General features: G+C 43.2%; 1 protein-coding gene across 2 annotated transcripts in view; it reads left to right on the top strand.

Annotated features, from left to right (window-relative positions):
* The first annotated feature begins 20,164 nt into the window (after positions 1-20,164).
* Positions 20,165-23,895, top strand: part of NEDD9 (neural precursor cell expressed, developmentally down-regulated 9) — a 187,595-nt gene continuing 183,864 nt past the window's right edge. For both annotated transcript variants that reach the window (XM_059399437.1, XM_059399438.1), the window contains exon 1: positions 20,165-20,356. The gene's annotated coding sequence lies outside the window, so the exon portion shown is untranslated. The remainder of the gene's footprint in view (positions 20,357-23,895) is intronic.

The raw sequence follows: 23,895 nt of genomic DNA, 5'->3' as shown, positions 1-23,895 counted from the left end.
TTAAAATTTTTTTAATTAAAAAAAAAATATATAAATATATATACACATATATAATATATAATATATATATATAAATATATATATTAGACTGGTGAATAGAACAGAGCCGCCCATTTGATTTTGGGTGTATTTTGGTCTTTTAGAAGAAACTACCTCCCAAAATTTTATAGAAAGAAAGAAAAAATATATATATATATACACACACAAGAATAATCATGATGAAGGGATGTAATATGACTGTAAAGATGAAAATCTTAAAAAATTCTAAAAATGAAGTTGATAAGTTGGTTGGGAAAAGAAAGAAAAAGAAAGTGGAGAGAATTTGCTCAGGCTGGAGACTAGAACAAAGCCTTGTACTAGATTTAAAGTATATTTTGATATATTAGAAGAAACTGTATCCCAAAATTTTTTAGAAGAAAAAACCCTATATGTATACAAAATATATATACAAAAAATAAAGTTAGATAAAGTGAAGGGTAAAATATGACTATAATAATGAAGGTTCAAAAAGATTTCTTTTTTTAAAGAAAGGTATTGTTAAGATAAACTAATTTTAAAACATTGAAAGAGGAAAGAGTAAATGTTTAAAAAATTAGAATAAGAAAAAAATAAGTAAATTTTTAAAAATTTAATTAGCTTTGCAAGACAAAAGAATCATGGGGAAAAAGTCATAAATTCCATGCTTTGCTTTCCTCTCCTCTTGAATTCTGCTGTTCTCCTTAATCAGTGAACTTGGTCTTGGCTGGATGTTCTGGCTGATATTCTGGGGGAGGGGCCTGTTGCTCTGATTCTCAAATGTCTTTGCCTGAGGCAGAATTGTGCCCCTCTTACCAGGGGCCAGGCTAAGTAATCTGCTCGGGTTCACTCTCAGGAGCTTTTATTCCCTGAATGCTTTCCATAGAGCTCTGGAGAATGGGAATGAAAATGGCAGCCTCCCAGTCTCCAGCCCAGAGAAGCCAAGAGCTTGGGGCCCCACTCCTCAGTGCACCCTCAGAGAAAAGCAGTCAATCTCTCCCATCTCCCTGGTCTCCAGCTGTGCTCGGAGCTCACCTGGTCTGTGACCAAACGTTTCTGTCTCTGGCACACAGTCCCATTTGGAGTCTCCAACACACAGTCCCATTTGGAGTCTCCAAACCCAGCAGATTCCTGCCTCCAGAAAAGGAAGGTGAGTATCCCCAGATCTGCCACTTGCTGGGTCCCTGCTCAAAGAGCAGGGGTCTAACTATGCCACAGATCACAGTTTAAGGTAACCCCAAGCTGGGAGTTCACTGCTTGGCTCTGTCTCTGTAGCCAGCTTCCCTGCTCCAATACCTGAGAGCTCTGCTGCACTCATACACCCCCGATACTTCTGTGACCCCCATGGGTCCTGAGACCACACTGTCCCTGCAAGGGCTCCATCCCCACTTAGCCTCTGGAGCGATGTCCCTCAGTAGAGTAGACTTCTAAAAGTCCCGATTTTGTGCTGTGCTGCTCTACTGCTTGCCGGGAGCTGGTCCTTCCCCCCACACTCTGTCTTCCCATTGCTTCAGATTCACTTCTCCGCATGTCCTACCTTTCAGAAAGTGGTCAATTTTCTGCTTCTAGAATTGCTGCTCATCTTCTCTTCGATCTCCTGTTAGATTTGTAGGTGTTTGAAATGGTTTGATAACTATCTGAACTCCTGCGACCAGATGTCATCTTATCCTGCTACTCCTCCCCCACTAGTCCCTGTTGTTAAAGCCATTTTTAATTCTGTGTGCTGGAATAACCAAAAGGCTCATGACAGAGAAAAAAACAGACCATGAGCCATGGATTTTCTGGCTGGTAGTGAGCTGGGCCAAAAAAATAGTCATCACCTGCCAGGCAGAAGAGAAATAGGGAGGTCCAGAATGCCATATTAGAACAGGGAAGAAGGGAAGTTCTAGATACACAGCATCTGAGGACCTTCGTCCAAAGGGATGGAAGAGAGACTATAGTATCAATGTAGCAAGGAAGGAAGAGAAAAGAAAAGGATCAATAGGAGATGAGATTTGCCCATTTTTCTTGAAGCTTCTTACCAATATCTGTCTCCTTCTTCTCACTGTGAGCCCTGTGGGCAGGGGAACAATGTCAGTTGTGATTATCAGAGTGTCTCTAGGGCCAGTTCAAATAACCATGCTTACATGATCAATGAATGAGTAAGTACGTGCTCAGGCACAGGTCTCAGAATCACAGCTCCAAGAAGTTAAGGAGGCCAGGACACCAGTTCCTATATCTCATATCTCCCAAAGAACTAATTCTGGTAGCTGGCTCTGGAGCTCACCCTCTCCAGATAAGCAGGAAGGCCTTGATATTTAAGTTCTCATACCCAGATATGTCACCCAGTCACTAGTCCAAGACATCCCCAAACCACAGTTAAGAGACAAATAGATCCTTTACCTCTGAGTTGATAGCTAAAAATTCTCAGGAAAAAAAAAAAAATCTCTTTATGCCTATAAGGCACGATAGTAACAGTAATATAAATGAGCGAATTATATTGGGTAATTTACTCAGAAAAGAGGTGGTAGTCATAATGAGATATACACAGTATAGGAGGGCTGGGGGAACCTAAAGTGAAGAGGGGATGTCTTTAGGGAGAAAAGGGAGGCAAAAATTAAGGAGGCTGGGGGTGCCTGGGTGGCTCAGTGGGTTAAGCCTCTGCCTTTGGCTCAGGTCATGATCTCAGGGTCCTGGGATCGAGTCCCACATCAGGCTCTCTGCTCAGCAGGGAGCCAGCTTCCCCTTCTCTCTTTGCCTGCCTCTCTGTCTACTTGTGATCTCTCTCTCTCTGTGTCAAATAAGTAAAATCTTTTTTTAAAAAAATTAAGGAGACCAAAGACCTCAAACTATGCCCAGAGCAGTATAATTTTGTGCATTCCCTGTCTAAGAAATCACATAATGGCAAAACATGGGAGTAGACTCTGTTCTACTCCCTCAAGCCTTTTACCTAGACTCTGGTTTGAATTGTACACTGTTGATTCTGAAAAAATCCCTTAGCATCTCCAGGGTTTGGTTACTTTATCTAAAAAGGAAGATACAAATGTGACCCATCTCTTGGGAGCATTAAATGAGGAGATTCTGTAAAACACCTGGCATGTGTTATGTGCTTGATAGATATTATTATTACTAATACTCACACAAGTGACTGAGCAGCAGGTGTGTCCACCATTGCGGCCAATCTCCTGGACTGGAGATTCAAGGAGAAGCAGAGGAAAAGGAAGAGCCTCTAACATACCATTCATGAGAAATGTCCAAACAGACCCAGGCACCCAGTTGGTACTCAATAAGTGATGGCTTTCCTTCCTTCCACTTCTGCCATCTCCCGATTTCTATGAAATGAAATGTCAGTGCACCATCCCTGCTCTACCTTAGAGCTTCCCTGTGCCCACAGAACATTTTCTGCTCTGGAGAAGACTGAACAGAGCACAGCAGCTATAAGGAAAAGTGGTTAAAATGTAGATCAGAGAACCCCCTCGCCATTTTTTTAAAAGATTTATTTATTTATTTTAGATATGGGGGTAGGGCAGAGGGAGAGAATCTTCAAGCAGACTCCCAGCTTAGCATGGAGCCCAACACAGGCTCGATCCCACTCCCGACCCCAAGATCATGACCCGAGCCAAAATCAAGATTTGAACACATAACAGACTGAGCCATGCAGGCACCCACAGAGTTTCCCTTAAAAAAAAAAAAAAAAAAAAATGCTTATTTGAAGGCAACCAACCAGATACACAGGGTACATTCGAATCTAATGAAGCACAAATAATGCAAAGTTATGGAACCGGATTTTTCTTCTTCTTCATTCAGCATTTTAAGAGCTTCTGCTTAGGAAAAGGGTGGGCTCCAGGCAAACGTGGGAAGGAAGTCAAGTTCAGTGCCCAGTTGCCACCTCCTTCCCCTTCCCCTTCTCCATTCTACTCCCTCAAGCCTTTTACCTCCAATTCTGGGCCCAGAACCTTCCATAGCTTCTTAGCCCAGAGATTCTTTCAAGAAGGATCTGAAACTGGGGCACCTGAGTGGCTCTGTGGGTTGAGCCTCTGCCTTTGGCTCAGGTCATGATCTCAGGGTCCTGGGATCGAGTCCCACGTCGGGCTCTCTGCTCGGTGGGGAGCCTGCTTCCCCTTCTCTCTCTGCTTGCCTCTCTGCCTACTTGTGATCTCTGTCTTTCAAATAAATAAATAAAACTTAAAAAAAAAGAAGGATCTGAAACTCATTTACATTAAAATATAAATGCAGATTGCAGCTTCAAGCATTACCCCAAGATTGGCCTTTACCCACACCCCCAGCAACATTTCACACCAACCCCAGCAGAGAGCACAGCAGTTTCCTCCTTAGGCTCCCTAACCTCACTGGTTGGTATTTTTAAGGTGGATTCATCCTGGAATTCCTGCAGTGTCATTCCTTGGGTTGTAAATTAACTGGCAGGATTTAGAAAGGCAGGAAGGCTTAAGGAGAGCTATTTTTATTCCTTTGAGCAGAAAGATGGCGCCCCACTCAGCAAATCCAACTGCCCTGGAATTTAAAAATCACCTGAAGCATTCTTGCATTGACAACCACATGCCCTTGGATCTTGGTTTCCATAGGTCTGGGTTGAAACCCTAGAAACTGATTTTTGTTGCCAGCATGGTGGGGGTGTGGAAAGGACTAAATGAGGGTGTTACTGAGTCCTAGCCTCTGTGCCTGGCTTAAGAGAGTTGAGTATTACTTGAATTTCTCATCTCACTTCCCATAGCCTTTGGAAGCATGAGTCTGACTTCCCCGTTCATGCTCTCCTTAACTGTCAATGCCCAATGTCAAGGGTAGACATTTCTGATGAGCTACTCTTTCCTCCCTGAGCTACTTTACATGTTGCTGTCAGAGTTCTCGTTCTACAGCACAGTTTTGAGCATGTCCAAGGGATCTACACTGCACCTGACCCCCAGGCCTACTCACCATCCCATCTTCACATGACAGCAAGAGTTACCTTTTAAAAAGTGGATTCTGTTACTCCCACATTTAAAGCAAAATGAAAACTCCATCACAGCTTTCAAAGCCCCTACAGGTCCCTGTTCATCTTTCTGACCTGTCTCCCACCATCTCCTGCTGCTCACTAGGCTCTCATCACATCAGTGCGATTGATCCTCCCTCCCTGCTCACCCCTGCCCAAGGCTACCATCCTGCTCTTCCCTCCAGCCAGAATGCTCTTCCCCCAGATCCCTGCAGGACCGGCTCTGCTGCACAGTTAGTTCTGGGCTCAGCAACTACTTCCTGCTAGAGCAGTCCCCTGAGGCTCAATCACATTAACCCTCTCTCTTTCTTTTACAGCACTTCTTCAAACTAAAATTACCTTACTAATTGGGTTTCTTTTTTTTTTTTTTTAAGATTTTGTTTATTTATTTGAGAGAGCAAAAGTGAGCAAGAGAGCAGGGGGAGTGGCAGGCAAAGGGAGAGGGGGAAGCAGGCTCCCCGTCGAGCAGAGAACCCGGGGCTCAATCCCAGGACCCTGGGATCATGACCTGAACTGGAGGCAGACACTTAACTGACTGAGCCGCCCAGGCATCCCCACTTAATTTGTTTTCTTACTATGACCCATCTAAACCTTCCAGGATGTAAGCCCTCTGAAGACCAGACCTTGGTTGTCCTATTCACTCTTCACTCTTTATGTCAGCTGCTGGAATAGTGGTTGACACATGGTTGATGTCCAATATGCATTTTGCACCCCATGCTCAAATGACAAATGCTCAAGCATCATCACCCCAATGTCCAAATTTTTCCTTGGTTCTATAACCTTCTCAGAATGAAGAACACATTCCTTGGTTTGCAAGTGAAAAATCTCCTTAGTTTTGTCTTCTTCTATTTGCTAACCTATGTTCCTATCGCTCTCTTCTGATTAACACATTAAATTGAAATCACCTGCATGGGGTTCTGTCTTCTAATCTTTAAACCCCAAAGTGAGGTTTGTGGACAGGTATCATTGGTATCATCTGAGAGCTTTTTACTACAGAACTGAAGCCTGATATTAGACCTATTAAATCATCATCTATATTTTAATAAAAGCCCCAAAGGCATCAGATGCATATGGCCTCATGATTACCAGAGGAATCATATCAGGCCAGGAACTCTGTCACCCAATGTCTATCAGCTACACTACTCACCACTCCCACTGGGAACACTCACAAACATCTTGATAGTAGTGTCCATACTGAGCAAATAATAATCCTCCAAAAACCATGATTCTCTTCCAGTAATGTCAATCTCAGAAAATAAAAATATATATGTTGTCCTACACTAGATCATGAGCTCTTCAAAGGTTTTATTATTCCGCTTTGGAAATGGTGGGTAGTAGAGTACTGGGTAGAGGTGGACAGAGAGAGAATAGCTTTAATTTTCCCATGAGAAGGCAGGGGATAGATAACAACAGGTTGCTGGATATATGAGTTTGGAACTCAGGAGAGATATTAGGGTCCAAAATGGATTCTGGAGCCAACATACATTAGCCAAAACCTTGATTCACACTGGTTTATTGATCAGTGGGCCTACCATATCTCCCAAGTTAAGGTTAGGGTTAAACCCCCATCACCTCCTCTTCAGACTTCAGTCTCAACTGACAAGCTTATTTCCTATTCCACAGAGAAAAGAGAAGCAGGCAGCAGAGGTCCTGTATCTACTCATACCCTGTACCCATAGTCTGCTTCTTCATGAGAAACTTTTACAACTTTGTTAAAGTAACATTTGTTAACGTAGAACACAGGATGCGGGATGGTGAGCCACGGTTCAATAGAAGACCTCAAGAGAAACTGGAGTAGAGAAGTTGATGACTCATTGGTCCTGGAGGAAGTAAATGGCAGGGAGGTCAAGGCAGAGAGAGTGACAGAATCTAGGGCACTGCCTTTATTAGGGTCAGGGGTGGAATGCTTTGGGTTTCTCAAGCTGGGAGCAGATTGGCCAGTCCAAATTACAATGGATAGGGTTTGGGTAAGCTCCAGGGGGTCTTATCTAGGGAACAGGCAAGAGGAAGGCCCTGGGAGGTGGGGGCGGGGTGGGCAGGGACTTGATCACAAGGGCTGTTGGGGAAGTCATATCAGGAACTTAAATTTGCTTGTGACTTTGCAGGCTGCTAGTTAGGGTATGTGCTTGTATGAGGGGCGAGTATCAGTTCAAGGACCATCCAGGCTGTTTGGCCAAAAAAAATGAATGCCAGTGGACACCTGGCTGGCTCAGTCAGGAAAGCATGCTACTCTTGATCTCAGGGTCATGAGTTCAAGTCCCTTGCAGAGCATACTTAAAAAAAAAAAAAAAGTGATTGTCAAAGGCAGTCATACTCATCCTTGGGCAGTGACCCCAGTGGAAGCCAGCTTCTTCACTATGTCCTAGTTCCTATCCCTTTATCCTGCTCAAAGACCTCATTCCAACAGTTCCTCCCCTCTTTTCTGTGTCATAAAATTGCCCCTTTCTATTAGATTTTCAATTATCACTTATGCACATTACATCTCCTATCTTAAAAACAGGGCACCTAGGTAGCTCAGTCTGTTTAGCATCTGACTCTTGATTTTAGGTCAGGGCTATGATCAGGGTCATGAGATCAAGCCCTGTGTTGGCTCCACACCAGAGGAGAGTCTGCTTGAGAACCTCTCTCTCTCTCCTCCTCTGCAACTATCCCTGCTCACAATTGTGCTCGCTCTCTCTCTCAAATAAATAAATAAATCTTAAAAAAAAAAAAAAAGGAGCCTCCATTGACTCTGGTATCTGGTCCCCTCCTGCTGCTCTCACCCCACTCTGCTCTAGAGCAAAGCATCTTAAAGAAATTGTCTACACTGCTGCCTCCAACTTCCCTTCCCATTCTCACTTGCACCCACAACCAAAGACGCTTTGTCAAGGTCACCGATGACTTCTACAACACCAAATCCATGAAGCAGTTCTCAATCCCCATTGAACTTCCCCTACCAGTAGCTGACACCCTTGTCAACTCCCCCTGGACATTCTTCACTGGCCAGCCGGGGCACCACGTACTGGAAGTAGTTCTCCCTCCTAGGGTCACCCCTTCTCAGCCTCCTTTGTTGATTTCCCTCCTCTCCCAAATTCTCCATGTTGGTGTGCTCAATGCTCAGGCCTCAGTTTACTTCCTTTTCCCATGTGTACACCCTGGGGATTTCATCCCACATCACTGCTTTAAATGTCATCTGTGTGCCCAGACTTCTCACCTGATCTAATGTCTTTCCAACAGCTATCTCAATGTCAAACAGTGGCACAGAGCTTACCAGCCTCCAATCTAACTCCTCAACCCCATCCCCACTAGCTCCCTCAGTCTTCCTCATCTCTGAAAATGACAACTTCTTCTTGACAGAGCCAAATCTTTGGGCCTAACCTTATTTCCTTCTCTGCCCACATCCAGTAGAAAATCCTATCGATCTCACCTCAGATTACAACAGAAATTCATCCATTTTTCGCCACTGCATTACTGTCATCTGGAGCCAAGCTCTCATCACCTGTGGCCTTGATTATTGCAGTCGTCTCCTAGCAGAGCTCCTACCTCTACTCTGGCTTTCTAGGTGTCTTAACACAGCAGTCAGAGCTATCCTCTAAGAGTGTAGTTAGATTATAACACTTCTGTCTTCGAAACCATCTAAGGGTCCCCATTTCTCCAAAGCCCTAACATTGACCACAAGGGACTACCTGACCTGCCCCTGCTGCCCCCTGGTCCTTCTTCCTTCTCTGGGATCACTTCATTCTAGCTATGTGAGGGTTTCTTTCTTTCTTTCTTTCTTTCTTTCTTTCTGTCTTTCTTTCTTTCTTTTTGAGAGAGAGTGCAAGTTGGGGGAGAGGGGCAAAGAGAGAGAATCTTAAGGAAGCTCCATACTCAGTGCAGAGCCTGATGCAGGGCTTGATCTCACGACCCTGAGATCATGACTTGAAGTGAAATCAAGAGTCAGACTCTTAACCATCCATCAGAATACAAGCTGACTGACTTGTCAATTACCCAGCAATTTCAACTCTAAGCAGCCTGGGGGATTTGAGAAAGGGATTCCTATGGGCCAGGTATGGTGCTAGGTATTCTGCATATACTAATATATTTGATCCTCACAGCAACCCAGTGAGATATATATGATTCCCTGTTTTAAAATATGCAGGAATTGAGGTTAAACTAACTGAAGATCTTGCATCTTCTAAGGAACAAAGCAGGTATTGCAGCATGAGTATTTCAGACGCCATGTGAAAAATGTATATAAAGGGAGTGTTTTCCCTGTCCTCCTGGGTCATCTGGAAGTCCCATACTGAGGTAGACCTGCCGGTTTCCCATAGCTAATCCTTTCCTCCAGCTAATGGAGCTGGATTGTATTGGGCGGGGGGCAGCCTTGTTCTTCAGGGAAGACCCAACCTCTTCCTAACCTCAGGAGGCAAAATGTTACTGGTCTAAGACAATTATGACCATCTCATTTGCCTTGATGTTGATTGGCTTAGGTGGGACACAATTCTGCCTCCCAAGACTTAAGGATATTTCTCCCGGGTCATGGGGAGAAGGAAGAACACCCTCCTTGGAAATAGATCATTCTCAAAAAGAGGTAGAGACCCAAAGTAGGGAGTGTCCTTATTTTGACTTTATTTATTTCTTTATTTGCACATGGATGTGATTGAAAACACACTGTTTAGAGCTATAGCAGACACCTGCAAACATGAGGGGACCAAAAACTTGGGGACAAAGCTGACATGAGACCTTTATTCATCTACTGAATTAACCAACCTTAATCTTCTTGCTTAGTGAGGCAAGAAGCTGTTGTTTAGACCTTTATAAGTTCTATGTTTGGCCTCTTTGTAGCCAAAGTATTCAATGTACACAACATACTATGTATATTTTTCCCCTATAGTTTATCACCATTTCCTAGCACAGCAGTCATGGCTCAAAACCAGGATTTTGGTTGACTGCATAAAGAATGTCCTGTATTTCAAAGTAAAAAAAAAAAAAAAAAAAAAGAATGAATTAAATGAATTATTGTAGGGCGTAGAAAGTTGAGACAGCAACATGCCACTGACATTCTCTCTAAAAGCACAAGCAAGGGAGAAAAATATCACACCACATAGAAAAAGCCCTGGTTCTATGTAATATGGAAGCTCCCCAATACTCTGACACCAGGGAAAAAACATTCATGCTAAGACCCTGTCTGTCAGAAGGCCTTCTCCTCCCATGTAATTAATTGAAATTTGACATTAAATTTTGTCCCCGGTCACTGTGGTCCAGACCGAAAACAGCCCAGATTGTATTCTCAGTCAGGAGGTGGCTGTGTTTGAGATTTGTGTTGGCATCACTGAGCTGTAACCACAGCACACATTTTTGTGAGAAATATCATATGAAACATTCTTCCATTAGGAAGGGGGTGGGTGGTGTGGCAGGGTTCAACAAGCCCAAGAGAGCTTTTCTCCTTCTGAAACTTGTTGAGACTCATTCTTTCCAAGTTGTTGAGACCACTTTTCCTCTTTTAGAGCAAATGTAGCTGGAGAAACGAATGAGTGCAGAATTTGGAAACATTGGAGTCCCCTTTCCAAGGCCTTATTTCATAAGGCCCTATGTGGTTTGTGGGAGCAATTTGAGGTCCTGGTTACTGATAAAGATGATATAATTTTAGAACTTTCAGAAGCCTGTGTGGCCTCTTTGTTAAAGATCAGCAATTAGAGTCTTCAAGTACTAAAAACAATTACCTAAACCTTTTCAAAAGGTCCATATTCAGTATTAGTTCTGAGCATGATTGTCTTCCTCTTGTTCATCCCTGGCTAATGCTTTCATTCACCTAGATTATTCCAGTTGTGGTTCCAAGATATGGTTCAACTACCATGTATGATGCAAGGGTGTACATGTGGGGAAAATATTCTGGCTTAGCATCTGGAGACAAATCTCTTTGCACCTACTTGCTTGTGGCCCTATTCTGAGGCATGTGACCCTACATGATTCCTTACATAGGGATTGTGGTGACTCACCTTGTGACCCTGGCTGATAGAACCAGGAAGTGCCCATTGTTTTTGAAGACAGCTACCCATAAGCTGGCTGGCAGCCAATTCCAGTGGGAACCCCCTATTAGACAGGGCTGTGCAGGGCCCCATAGTGACCTACAGACTCTTTCAGATCCTTTCTTTTAGGGAACTTGAGGGTGACACAAAGACAGAAATACAAGTGTCAGAATGGTCCAGAAACTGAGAGACCCATGGAGGGGAGGTAGTGGGCAGAAACCATAAGTCAGTAGAAACTAGGAAGCTAAGTAGTAAAGGAAGGCCATTGGAAGGAGCTAGAAGGGGTCTGAGAAGTGTCGAGTGTGGCCGCAGAAACAGGTAGTGGCTTTATTGGTGCAATGGATGCCTGCTGTTGAGAAATCAACAAAATCATGGCACCTATAGACTGAGAAGGAGGTGACAGTTTCCGAAAAGATTGGTCCTATGCTTATTCGAACTTTTTTTGGCTCTTCCCTACATCCTTTCTTCATAAATCTCCATTAGCTGAGAATCTGATTGCATCAGATTCTTGCACTCTGAGTTTAATGGATCCAATTACTTACTAGTGTTGTGGTCTTAGGTAAATTGCTCAACTTCCATGCACTTTACTTGTTAACTTTCTATATGCAATAGGTAGAATAATGGCCCCCAAACTTGTCCACGTCCCAATTCTAGGAACATATAAATATGTTACTTTATTCAGCAAAAGGGATTTTGCAGATGTTTTTAAGTTAGTGACCTGGAGATGAGAGTCCAGTCTAATTACATGGACCCTGAAAATCAGAGAGGAAACATCCCAGCTGTGGTTGGGGGAGATGTGACTGTAGAAGAATGGTTGTAGAGATTCAACATTGCTGGTTTTGAAGGTGGAGGAAGAAGGGGTCATGAGCCAAGGAATGTGGGTGGCGTCTAGAAGCTAGGAAAAGTAAGGGAACAGATTCTCACCTGAAGCCTCCAGAAGAATACAGCCCTCACCAGCATGTTATCTCTAGCCGGGTGAAACCTGTGCTGGACTTCTAACTTAGAGAACTGTAAGACAATAAATGTGCTTTCTTTTAAGCCATTCAGTCTATGGTAATTTGTGATAGCAATAATAGGAAATCAATCCTGTATAATATTACAAGTACATATACACAAGAAAATGTTTAAAAGAGTATATGCTATTGGGGCATCTGGGTGGCTCAGTGGGTTAGGCCTCTTCCTTCAGCCCAGGTCATGATCTCAGGGTCCTGGGATCGAACCCCGCATCAGGCTCTCTGCTCAGCGGGGAGCCTGCTTCCCCCTCTCTCTCTACCTGCCTATCTGAGTACTTGTGATCTCTCTCTCTGTCAAGTAAATAAATAAAATTTTTTAAAAAGAGTATATGCTATTGATGTAACATTGGTTATGTCATCTTTATGAATTACTTATTTTTTTGGGCAATGAATATGTGTTACGTAGTAAAGAAGTAATGGAAATATTAAAGAATACATAATAAATTAAAAATTACCTTCCAAGCCTCAGCCCAGCTGTGACATCATATGAACAACCCAGGAGATGGGTCAATTGTCAACCTGTATCCTCCCTCTTCTTCTTGGGTGTTATCCCCAGGTCTCAATTCCTCCACAACAAACCACCAATTTCAAAGCAGTCTTGATGTCTCTCATTTCTCTTCCACGTCTCAGGTACATATATGTTTGTATTCAACCACCTGATGGTATCAGTGTGTTTCTACAAATTTGTTATATGTACTTTTGGAGATATTTAATTATTTGGTAAATAACAAATCCAACAAAAATTTATGGAGGATAATTTGAATAGTCATGAAGTCATTTAGATGAGGCATATTAGTCTTCATTAGGCCTGGTATGGTGCTTTATGACAGTTTCAAGATCATGTTGGTAGAGCTCAAAATCTACTGAAGAATTTTAAAAAGAACATTTTAGAGACCTTTTGGCCCACACAAGACTTGCCTGTCTTCACAAATCCATTGGTCTTATCTAAAGTCTAAAAATCCTTAGAATGCATTTACAGTCCACCCACTGTCAACAGGGAGGGCTATTAACTGACACTAAAGTTATTAATACTGGTGAGAAGCACAGCAAATGAGACCATGAGACTCCTTAGATGTACTTGTGAACGACTGAAACCCAAGAACTTGGCTTTGGTGAGTTAAAAATGTAAAACATGCCTGCAATACCAGTTCTCACTTGAGCAAGAATTTGCTAGTTCTTATCACAGCCAACCATCTTCAGGACTTTGAATGACCCTAAACTTCATTTAACATTTGGACAGGACAATAGGTACTTTGCATGACCTGATTAGAAAATAATGCAAGGCTGTTTCCCACTAGGTCACTTTGATCCATGGCTGAGCCAAATTCACTGGACCTCTCTCCAGCCAAAATAGAACCCCAGATAAATGAAGGATGTAGAACAGATTTTTAGAAGTAGCGATCTCAGTACTTTTCATCATGTCTTTATTCATCAAATACTTGTTGGATACTGTAACTGTATTCCCAAACATTCATATGCATTAAGAATTACCGCGGAGGGTTCACTCCCCAGGAAACTGATTCAGCAATTCAAGGGTGGGGCTTGGGGGAATCTATGTCTAACCAGCTTCATGGGTGATTTTGATGTAAGAACTCTATACACCACTTTGTAAAACGTTTAGTCTCCAAACTGAATAAGCAACAATTCCTGGACATAAGAAACCTCGAAGTCCAGGGTAACAGAGAAAGGAAGAAAGATACTCTGCCCAGGGGAGTACAGTCTTAAAGAAAGCTGTCACAAGGAGAAAAAGAAAGGGCATTCTAAGCAGGTGAAGAGCCTTTACAAGGCCACGGTCAAGAGAAGATGTGAACCATTAGGGACCAGTGAGTGTTTATAGTATGGGAAGGTGAAAAGCATTCTGGGTATGGACAAGCAGGAGAGAATATAACAGAATAGCATGGATCTTGATTTGTCACTAAGTCATTTCAACTTTATTTCATAGGCAACAGGGAACTGGTGGAAACTTTGAAATCTACCTTTGAGAATATCTAGTATTGGGTAGATGCTTATTCAACTAGTATTTCCTGAAGACCCAGCCTGTGCCCAACAGCGTGCTAAAAAAAGATTGTCACAGTTAAGAATTATGACAGACTAAGCAGTGAAAGACAAAAGTAAGGTGGTAACCAGTGAATATGTACAGAAATAACTGGTCAACAAGATTTGAGATTAAAAAAAAAAATGAAAACCCAAGAATTTGGTGACAGGTTAGATTGAAGAAGCAAGGAAAAAGAAATTTGCAATGTTTGGGAGCAGAGAGACTGTTAGGGATGGGATGTTTGTATTCCCCCTCCTCCCTCAATTCACATATTGGAGCTTAATCCCCAATGGGATGGTATTAGGAGATGAGGCTTTTGGGAGGCAATTAGGTCATAAAGATAGAGCCTTGTAATAGGATTAGTGACCTTATAAGAAGAGACATGGAAGAGACTGTCTCTCCCCCATGTAAGAATACAGAAAGAAGGTGTCCATCTACAAAATAGAAGGAGGTTTCTAGCCAGAAACAGACCATGTAGGCACCATGATTGTGGACTTCCAGCCTCCAGAAGTATGAGAAGTAACCATTTCTTGTTTAAGCCACCCAGCCCCATGGTATTTTGTGAAAGCAGCCAGAACTGACGAAGACAGAGACTGTTCGATGATGATTCTACTGGAGAGTGCAGGGGGCAAGGATGCCTCCACCCAAATGGGAGTCGATGAGCCCATCCAGGGGGAGCAGGAGAGTGAAAGTGTATGCAATCCAATGCTGAGACGTGGGGGGCAGTCAGTGGAGGAGGTGCAGTAGCCATGAAGGAGCTGAACTAGGGTTCAAAAAAAGGATGAAAGGGTCTGAAATGAAAGAGGTGACCAGTCTTATATGCAAAGCAAGAGGCTAGATAGAACTGAAGGACTGAGGTTTAGAGCTTTGGTGAACATGTGGACACAAGACTTTTGCCTATATAATAGGAAGTTGTGGTGAAAATAGAGAAGGAATAAATTTGAGTTCCCTTTAAATTGTATTGTATTAGTGGAAAATAATTGTCCAAAATCTAGAGGGAAAATAAAACAGTGCTGGCGTTTTAAGCACCAGGAATCAGTAAAAAATATTTCTCTATCTTTGAGGTAGTTGTCCCTTCTTATGTGGTTGTGCGTGGAGGCTGTTCTGACAGGTGAGAAGGAAGAAAATGTTCAAGGAAGAGGAAAGCTAAAGAGCCAGCCAGTGTAGACAGAAAAGTGGCTAGAAATGATCAAATAGCATGTGGTGCCCCTCCCTAGGGCTGGGGTCATGGTCAGGAGCAGCTTACCTAACTAGGGAGAGGCATGATTTGACTTGAGTTTTGGCTACATGATCATGTAGGCAAAAAGGAAAGTCCAGAAATTCATTTTATCCAATGACAACTTGACCTTTGGTATTTGATCCTGGAATCTCCTCTCTGAGACCAACCAGCTGGACACAAATCTGTGTTTTCCTATATTTAGAAAACAAAGGAGCAAGAGTCAGACAAACAGAGCAGTCCAGTCTCTTCAACCATCCAGGACAGCAATGTCATTTTATTTTTTATATTTTCATGAATAAGATGTTGTTTTCAAACTGCTCTCTGCATGTGAAACCAGAATAGCAGTTTAGACAGTTCCCTCAGAAACCGAGCGTAATAAAATGGTTTCAGTCTCGTGTCCTGGGTGTGTGTGCACATGCAGTCTCAAGGGGGAGATGGTCCATGTACCCAACTGCAAACTGACGGTGGTTGCATAAGCTCTAAGTGCTTAGAAAACGACTTAGAAGAATTCATGCCAGACAGAGAGAGAGCAGAGCTTCACTGTGGGCCAAGCATTGGAGGGAACTGAAATAAAGGCTGATGCTCAAAAGGTACTTCAGTTTTACCTGCAATGTTAGTTTTTTACCATATAAATGTATTACTTTTAGATTTAAAACATTAATTTAAAAATTTATGGAAAAATCAACCCCAACAAGATGTTCCCAATTATCCTGGGGGAGACCCCAAAATGGTTACCATCCAGAAGAGGGCTTGGCAGACAGGATACAAGTAATGAAGAGATGAGTGCTTGGTATTTACCAGATGCTTAAATACAATGAATGCTTCCAATAAATTGGAATCTTTTAAGTTGGCCATCATCTGTCTTAAGAATAATTTAGTCTTTGGGGCACCTGGGTGGCTCAGTGGGTTAAGCCGCTGCCTTCGGCTCAGGTCATGATCTCAGGGTCCTGGGATAGAGTCCCGCGTCAGGCTCTCTGCTCAGCGGGGAGCCTGCTTCCCTTCCTCTCTCTCTGCCTGCCTCTCTGCCTACTTATGATCTCTCTCTGTCAAATAAATAAATAAAATCTTTAAAAAAAAAAAAAAGAATAATTTAGTCTTTATTCCTTTGCCTTTGAGGTGCCCATATTTCTTCAAACAGCTGTTCTGTGAACTAAAAAGATGGTTTCAGCTTTGCAAATGTCCTTTACCTCCTAAGAACAAACATCAAAAACGGTAGTTTTGACCCTTATTATTAGTCAAGTGACAATACTAGAAGCTATAATTCAAAGGGTTGGAGAATGTGCAGCGAATGAGGAACAGGAGGATGTCAGAGCCAAGGTCTGCAGAGACCACCTGGTGACCAGAAGAGCTCACATCTTCGCTTACCCTCCACGTGGTAACAGGTGAGGGCTGGGCACAGAGCCACTGGGGGATGGGGGAAAGAATGGAACTCCAAATGTCTTATGGATGCTTGAAAATAAGATCTACCACTTCCTGTTAAATATATGACAGGATTAATATGTTAATTGTTGAAAATTAAAGGTGGAATGTTGAAGTTATATATGTGAATTTGGTAGCAATAAACTGGGAAAAGCTTGAAAAAAAAAAAGAAGAAGAAAAAGAAGACTTGACAGATAGTCCATGGAAGATGCACAAGAAGATTCCTGAGCAACAGAAGGACCTCAGTGGAGCTTATTGGGGGAGAATTTGCAAGGAGACAAATCAGCCTTTCTTAACTTCCCCTGTTGGGAACCTACTGGGTAGCTCTGGAGCAGGAAAGTAGACTGAGTTTCCACTCATGGCTGGAAACGCATGAACACCCAGAAGAAGAACAAGGAAATGAATAGTCACACGTTGCCAAAATAGGTGTTCATGAGGTTCTGGACTGGGAACTAGGGACCTGGCTGAAGAACAGGGAGGACAGATGAGGAAGAAGACAAATGTGTCTTGTAATGAGAGAAGAGTGTTGTTGGTGGAAAGAGAGCAGAACACGAAGGTAGACAAGGTTCACTTTGCTCTGCCTCCTAGCCTATCGTGTCCCTGAGGGGAGGGGCTGATTCTCATTCATTTTTTTACTTATCACAACATTTGCTCCATAAATGCTTTTTGTATCTGAGTGAACCAATTCATGGGAACAGTTATGTCACCAGATTATCTTGAGGGCAGGCCCTGTGTCCTGGGGACGAAGGTACCAAACATGCCTGGGAAAGATCGAAGAAGTCTACAGGTATGCAACAGCTACCGATGAGACAAATGAACTGGGTCTTTCTGAGCTCTGATTTCTTCATCTAAAAATGAAAACCACAAGACTGACTCCCATTCCCAAGAAGGGATGAGGCACACATTATAATACCAGACAAGTTCGCTCTTAAAATTTGCCAAACCAACTCTTGGGTATATTCATTTAAATTCCTCAGTGGGTAGCTGATCTCCTATGGCTAATACTGTATTCAGTCATGGAGGGAAATGAGTCACGCAGATGGAATCATAAATACACACACGCACACACACACACAACTTAGCCATAGTTGTTTTTTTTTTTTTTTTTTTTGGTAACTTTTTATCTTCTCAAATGCTCCTCACTTCTGCCTCTCCCCCGCCCCCACCGCCTTAGACTCCACTCCATACAACAGTCACTCCTTGGACCAAAAACCCATGACAAATTCAGAACAGTTGCCTGGGGATTTGGCTACTGCGTAACAGGTAGTTACAAACCATTCCATGGCACTAACTGAACCGGCATGAAGAAGCTAATTAAAGCAGTCAGGAAGATCGTTTATATAAAAATGAAAATGTAAACACGGTCTTCATTGGACAGAGTGATTAGAAACTACAGTTGTTTGTTTGTTGTCAGAACTGTCTTGGCTTTGTCAAAATCCTGACATATGGCATAACCTCCCACTAATCAAAAAAAGAAGAAAAGAAACCAAAAAAAGAAAAAGAAGAAGAAAAATCTAAGTAGGAAAACAGGCATAGAGAATCCTCGTCTTTCCAAGTGGGGAAAAAAAAATTCCACTTGTTTTTTTAGAACAAGTGTGATCTGTGTTTGGACAAAGTCTGGGCTCCTCAATTTGCCTTACAGTCTCTCTCTCTCTCTTCCTCTCTCTCTCTTCATTCTGAAGCCCTCAGGCTTGGGATGTGCCAGCAGCTCTAAGCGGGAAAGGAAGCCATGATGATGTAGGCAAAAGAACAGAGTTCAGGATAATCATGTTGACAACCCCGTGTGATTTCTGTAGAGGAAGGCTAAGCTTCCGCTTCTTGCATAGGTCTAGGGTGTCATTGGCAGGGAGGCCACGCGATGGCATTGGCCTTCGAGGTATGAGGTACAACTGTAAGTTACTTTATCTTAAATGGACACATTTAAATTTAGACTGCTTAAATAGCTAATGGAGAAAATAACGCACTATGGGATCATGGCAAATGCATGGAGGGACATGTTGGAAAAAATATGTATTCTTCAGGCTTCTGCTCCACTTGATTTACTATGGATATGCTGCCTTATAAAATAAAATTTGGAAATAGGATAACTCTACCTCTAATCTGGACCACTTCCTGATATCAAGCATGTACACAAGAGTGGTGTGTGTGGTTTTTTTTTGGTTTTTTGTTTTTGTTTTTGTTTTTTTTGAGTGGTGTGTTTTTTAAGGAAAAGAAGAGAGAAAGAAAAAATAGATGATTTTTTTAAACCATAGAAATGGCTCATTATACCTATGGAGGCAATATGTGTATGAAGATTGTCACAGATGTTCTTGTTATTGATTTATTTTTGTCCTGATTACACAAGGCATTGAGCTGAGTGTTTCTTTCTTTGTTTAAATGTGGCACCTGCTTATGGGCCAAGTATTTCCTTAATATGATTCAGACCAGCTCGACGTTTATAAATACATGTTTTGGATCTGAATATCAGAAAAGTATTACGGGAAATTCACGAAAAACAAAACAACAGCAACAAACTAGAAATCACAAGAATGCAATAGGCAGCATGGACAGGGGACAAGGATGAAGGGGGGGCCAAGCGCTTTGCTTGTCTTAATGATAGAGCAAGCAAGAGTAGGAGGGTTCCATGCCACCTGATTGCTGCGGAGTATCAATTCCTCCAACCATCTCCCTCTCTCCTCCACCCTCTGTGTTCCCCAGGCATTTTTAGGCACCAGCATGGGACAAGAAGTGGAAAGAGATGGTAAAAAGCAAAGGTTTGACCTCATACTCATGAAACTTACCACGAGTGATAATAGCAAACATTCATATACTCATGGCAGCCACCCTTTGAACACTTTACATAGAACCACTCATTGAATTCCCACAACAATCCTATGACTATTCCCATTTTACAGATGAGGAAGCTGAGTCACAGAAAGATCAAAAGCGTTTAAAGGGCAACCATCAGGTGGTTAGCCTCAGACTGCACCACTCGGCGGCTACCCAAAAGCACAGCGAGAAGACAAAGGATTTGGGACTAAGTGACTTCCAAATTCCCTTCCGCATGCTCAGCCTCTGTTTCTATACCTGGAAATAGGAATTCTCCTCATGGGTACCCAGTACCTAGCAGGGTGCTCTGGCCATGTACAGACTCAATAAAGACTAGTTAAATGAAAAGATGTTTCACGTCAATTTATAACAGAAATCTTTAGAATATTTTAAGTCCATAAAACCACAACATCCTAATCTGGTTAGCCTTGCAATACCCTGATGTTTGCCTGCATGCAGCCTGGAAAGGAGCTTACGCCACTCCCCTACATTTCATTGCGAAAATAATTTAAAGATCCCCTCTCTTTGTCAAAATAACAAGCAGTCTGGAGTAGAGCTAGATTTCCCACCTGTCCCTAAACTACAAATTGCCCCCAGTGTATCAGAGAAAAAAAAAAAAATGTGGCACAGGGAGGAAATGAACCGAGACAACATCACTTGCAGCAACCGGAAGGAAAAACACACGTACAGACGCCACTCACATTCTATGTGTGTGGTTGCCCAGTAGGGAAATGCTTGCAGCTGCTTTGAGAAGCAAGTCTGGTGGCTGCAGCAAGACAGAGGCATAATCATGAAGCAAGACTGAGCTGCCGCCTCCCACCTGCCTGGTCAGAGAGAGGGCGAGAACACCAGGGACCACCCGATGAGCCAGCAACAGTGGTCCTGCCCCTGGTGAGTTCCCAGACACTTGCTGGGGCCTGAGGGTGTGGGGAGACTCACTCAGACTCTGACTTCCTGAGATGGTGTCAGACATCCGTTAGTGCTCCCCACTGTTGATACCCCTTAACTGGAGCCCAGAGGGACTCGGCATGCCCCGAAGGAGAAAAGAGGGACCCTGGGTTTCCTCCAAGTTGATCTGTAGGCACAGGCTTTAATGCAAGCTAAATGCTACATGATTCTGGTTTTTGAATCATCTTGGTAGGTGCTTCCTGGTGTAGAAGTTGCATGTCTCCTCCCCCTGGCCGCCCTCCTCGGAGAGGTTACCTGTGAGAACCTTGTGCCTTGGCTTTCCCTAAATGATTTCAGTACTTCCCAAATGTGGGCTGTCATTGATACTTAATGGCAGATTCAAGTCATTTATAATGTCATTTTCAGGTCCTCTGGGAATGACCCCTGAGGGGGTAAGAAACCATGATTGAGTATTGGACTCATGGTGTCCAGCCCTGCAGACCTTGTCCTTAGCATAATCTCTAAGGGGTTGGGAGCATTCTACTTAGTCAACGGGGCCACCCCAATAGCTTTGTCATCCTTCCTTTTCTCAATATTTACTAAGTCACGTCACTCATTCATTCATTCGGTTGCCTTTTCTTCAACAAAGGGTTTTCATCTTGCTGAAATTATTTCAAAATGAAGAACATACACAACCTGAAAACCTTCCCCCTATTTTTTTTATTTTTTATTTTCATATTTATTTATTTTATTTTTATTTTTCCTGTATGTCAGTGATGAGAGTTGAGACTGGGTGCTCTGGTCTTCTCAACTCCTGCTTCAGGAGTCCCCTCCTCTTCCCCCAGAAGCTGGTTCCCACCAGAAGTGGGTGCAAAAAGCATTTGCCCATCACAGGACTCTGGGAACCAACCAAGTGGCTTTCCTCCTTGTTTCTGCTTCCTTCCAAGTTTGGGAGGAAATTCCTCCCCATTTTCAAGGACATTCCTCTTTTAAGAATGTCAAAGGGGAGTAGTGGAGAGGGAAGGAGGTGAAATCAGCTTTGAAAAAAAAAAATAGGATGTTCTCAATCAAATAAATTCAGCTGCTCTTGGGGGAAAAAAAAAGAAATCAGCTTTGAGGTGGTGCTCTATTTCTCATTAATTAGTTAATTCATGTATTTAACACCTATCTCGGGAATTTTCACTGTGTGGCAGCTACTTTTAAGTCAAACCTTACACAAGATGAAGCAAAATTGTATGTTGTCCTGCTTCCAAAAAGTTTACAGTCCAGGGGAGAAGCAGATGTTAATTACTAATTACAGGAATGTGATAAGGATCAGAACATATTGTGGGGGAAGCTGATCTCATCTGGGAAGCAGGGAGGTTTCTAGAAGGAAGGTGAGACTAGAACTGAAAAAAGGCGTAGGAGTTCACAAGTCTACGCTCCAGGCAGAGGGAACAGCGGAGACCATTTCCTGAGGTAGGAGGCTGCAGAATTACCTGGCAAAAGGGCCAGTGCAACAGGAGAGATGTGGGGAGTGGCTCAAAGTGAGCCCAGAGTTTCAGCGTAAAACATGCTGCTGATTCTAAGAGCTATGCAGAAGGTAGAGGGGCCGTGGTCTGCTTTGCATTTCTCAGAAATTCCTTCCGATCGGTGTGCAGAATGGATGGTGTGGCCCCCTCCCATCCATTCTCCACAGCTATCGGGGAGACCAATGAGAAGGTGCATGAATTCGGCCAAGCCAGCCTATCTGTGTGAGTACAGCCAAGCGTGGTGGCAGCAGAGAGTATCACACAGATTGAAAAGTCATCTTGAAAGGAAAATCAACAGGACTTGGTGGTGGACAGAATAGGAGAGCAGGGGAGGCGGGGTGTGTCAAAGGTGACCCCCAGTTTCCTGGTTTGCACATGCAAATGGATGTTGATGTTGCTTGTCAATCTCAGAGACTGGTGAAGTGGGTGGGGACCAGGCCCAGGTTAGTTTAGTTCTAGAACTGATCCAAAGGCAGACATCAGCCCAGCAGTCAACACTGACCAATATCTAGAGCTCCAAACAGAGGTCTGGGATCCTCGGCACACGGAGAGTTGGTAATCGCCGCCATGGGTATGCGTGATACACACCTGACGGAGGGGAATGACAAAGCAGGCGGGTGGCTTAGAATTGAATCCCAAAGAGGAAGTGCCTGGGTGGCTTAGTCGGTTGGGCGTCCAGCTCTTGATTTCCGCTCTGGTCATGATCTCAGGTTTGTGAGATCGAGCCCAGTGTCGGGCCCTCGCTCAGCATGGAGTCTGCCCCAGATTCTCTCTCTGCTCTCTCTCTCTCCCTCCCCTTCCCTACTGCTTGTGCTCTCTTTCTCACTCAAATAAATAAATATAGTCTTTAAAAAGGAGAGAGAATTGAGTCTCAAGAAATTCTAACATTTAAATCGAGATAGAAGAGAAGGGTCCCTTCAAGGAGACTGGGAGGGTTTCATGAAAAGTCAAATACGAAATTACCATATGACCCAGCGCTTCCATCCAAAAGAACTGAAAACAGGGACTCATATATTCACATGCACTCATACTTTCATAGCAGCACTAGCTGCAACAGCCTAGGAGAGGAGACAGCTTGCCTGTCCATCAGCAGGTGAGTGGGGAGGCAAATTGTGGTACAACCATACCGTGGAATATGATTCAGCCACCAAAAAACAAACAAACAAATAAACAAACAAAACACGAAGTACAGATACCTGCTACAGCATGGGTAAGTCTCAAAAACACTATGTTAAAGTGAGGGCACCTGGGCAACTCAGTAGGTTAAGCGTCTGCCTTTGGCTCAGGTCATGATCCCAGAGTCCCGGGATCAAGTCCCCTGTGGGGCTTCTCTGCTCAGCGGGGAGCCTGCTTCTTCCTCTGCCTGCTGCTCTCCCTGCTTGGGCTCTCTTGCTCTCTTTCTCTCTGTCAAACAAACAAACAAACAGACAAACAAACAGACAAATCTACCTTAAAAAATAAAACAAAACACTATGCTAAAGTGAAAGAAACCAGGCACAACAAGTACATGATTCCGTTTGTGTGAACTATCCAGAATGGGTCAACCCATAGAGAGAGGATGCTGATTGGTGGCTGCTGGGGGCGGGGGAGGGGAAAATGCGGAGCAAAGGCTTCATGCATCTGTGATTGCCTTTTGGGGTGACAACAATGCTTTGGATCTAGGTAGAGGGGATGAATGCACAGTACTGTGAAATATTGAATGTCGCTGAATGGTCCTCTAAAATATCTACTGGATGTTATGTGAATTTCACCTGGATGCTGAAAGAGAAGACAAGGCAGGTGTAACCGGAGGCATAGAACACAGGCTGTGGGTGACTTTGGGCAAGTGAAGCAGCTCGGTTTCTTCTTTCTCTGTATGTAAATGAGCGGAACTAACTCTCTTGGAATGCTCTGGTAACGATTAAACAGGACAGGTTTTTTTTTTTTTTTTTTTAAGTTTCTAGCAGAGGGAAGGTATAGTAAAGGCAGTCAGTTTCCTACCTAGATCTCTTTAGTTTAGGCTCATCAGGACTGAAATAACTTCTCCTCCCC

The sequence above is a fragment of the Mustela nigripes genome, chromosome 5 (assembly GCF_022355385.1).
Source record: "Mustela nigripes isolate SB6536 chromosome 5, MUSNIG.SB6536, whole genome shotgun sequence".
NCBI classification, from domain to species: domain Eukaryota; kingdom Metazoa; phylum Chordata; class Mammalia; order Carnivora; family Mustelidae; genus Mustela; species Mustela nigripes.
The sequence above is the reverse complement of the archived record's forward strand: the minus strand, read 5'-3'. Positions and strand labels throughout refer to the sequence as shown.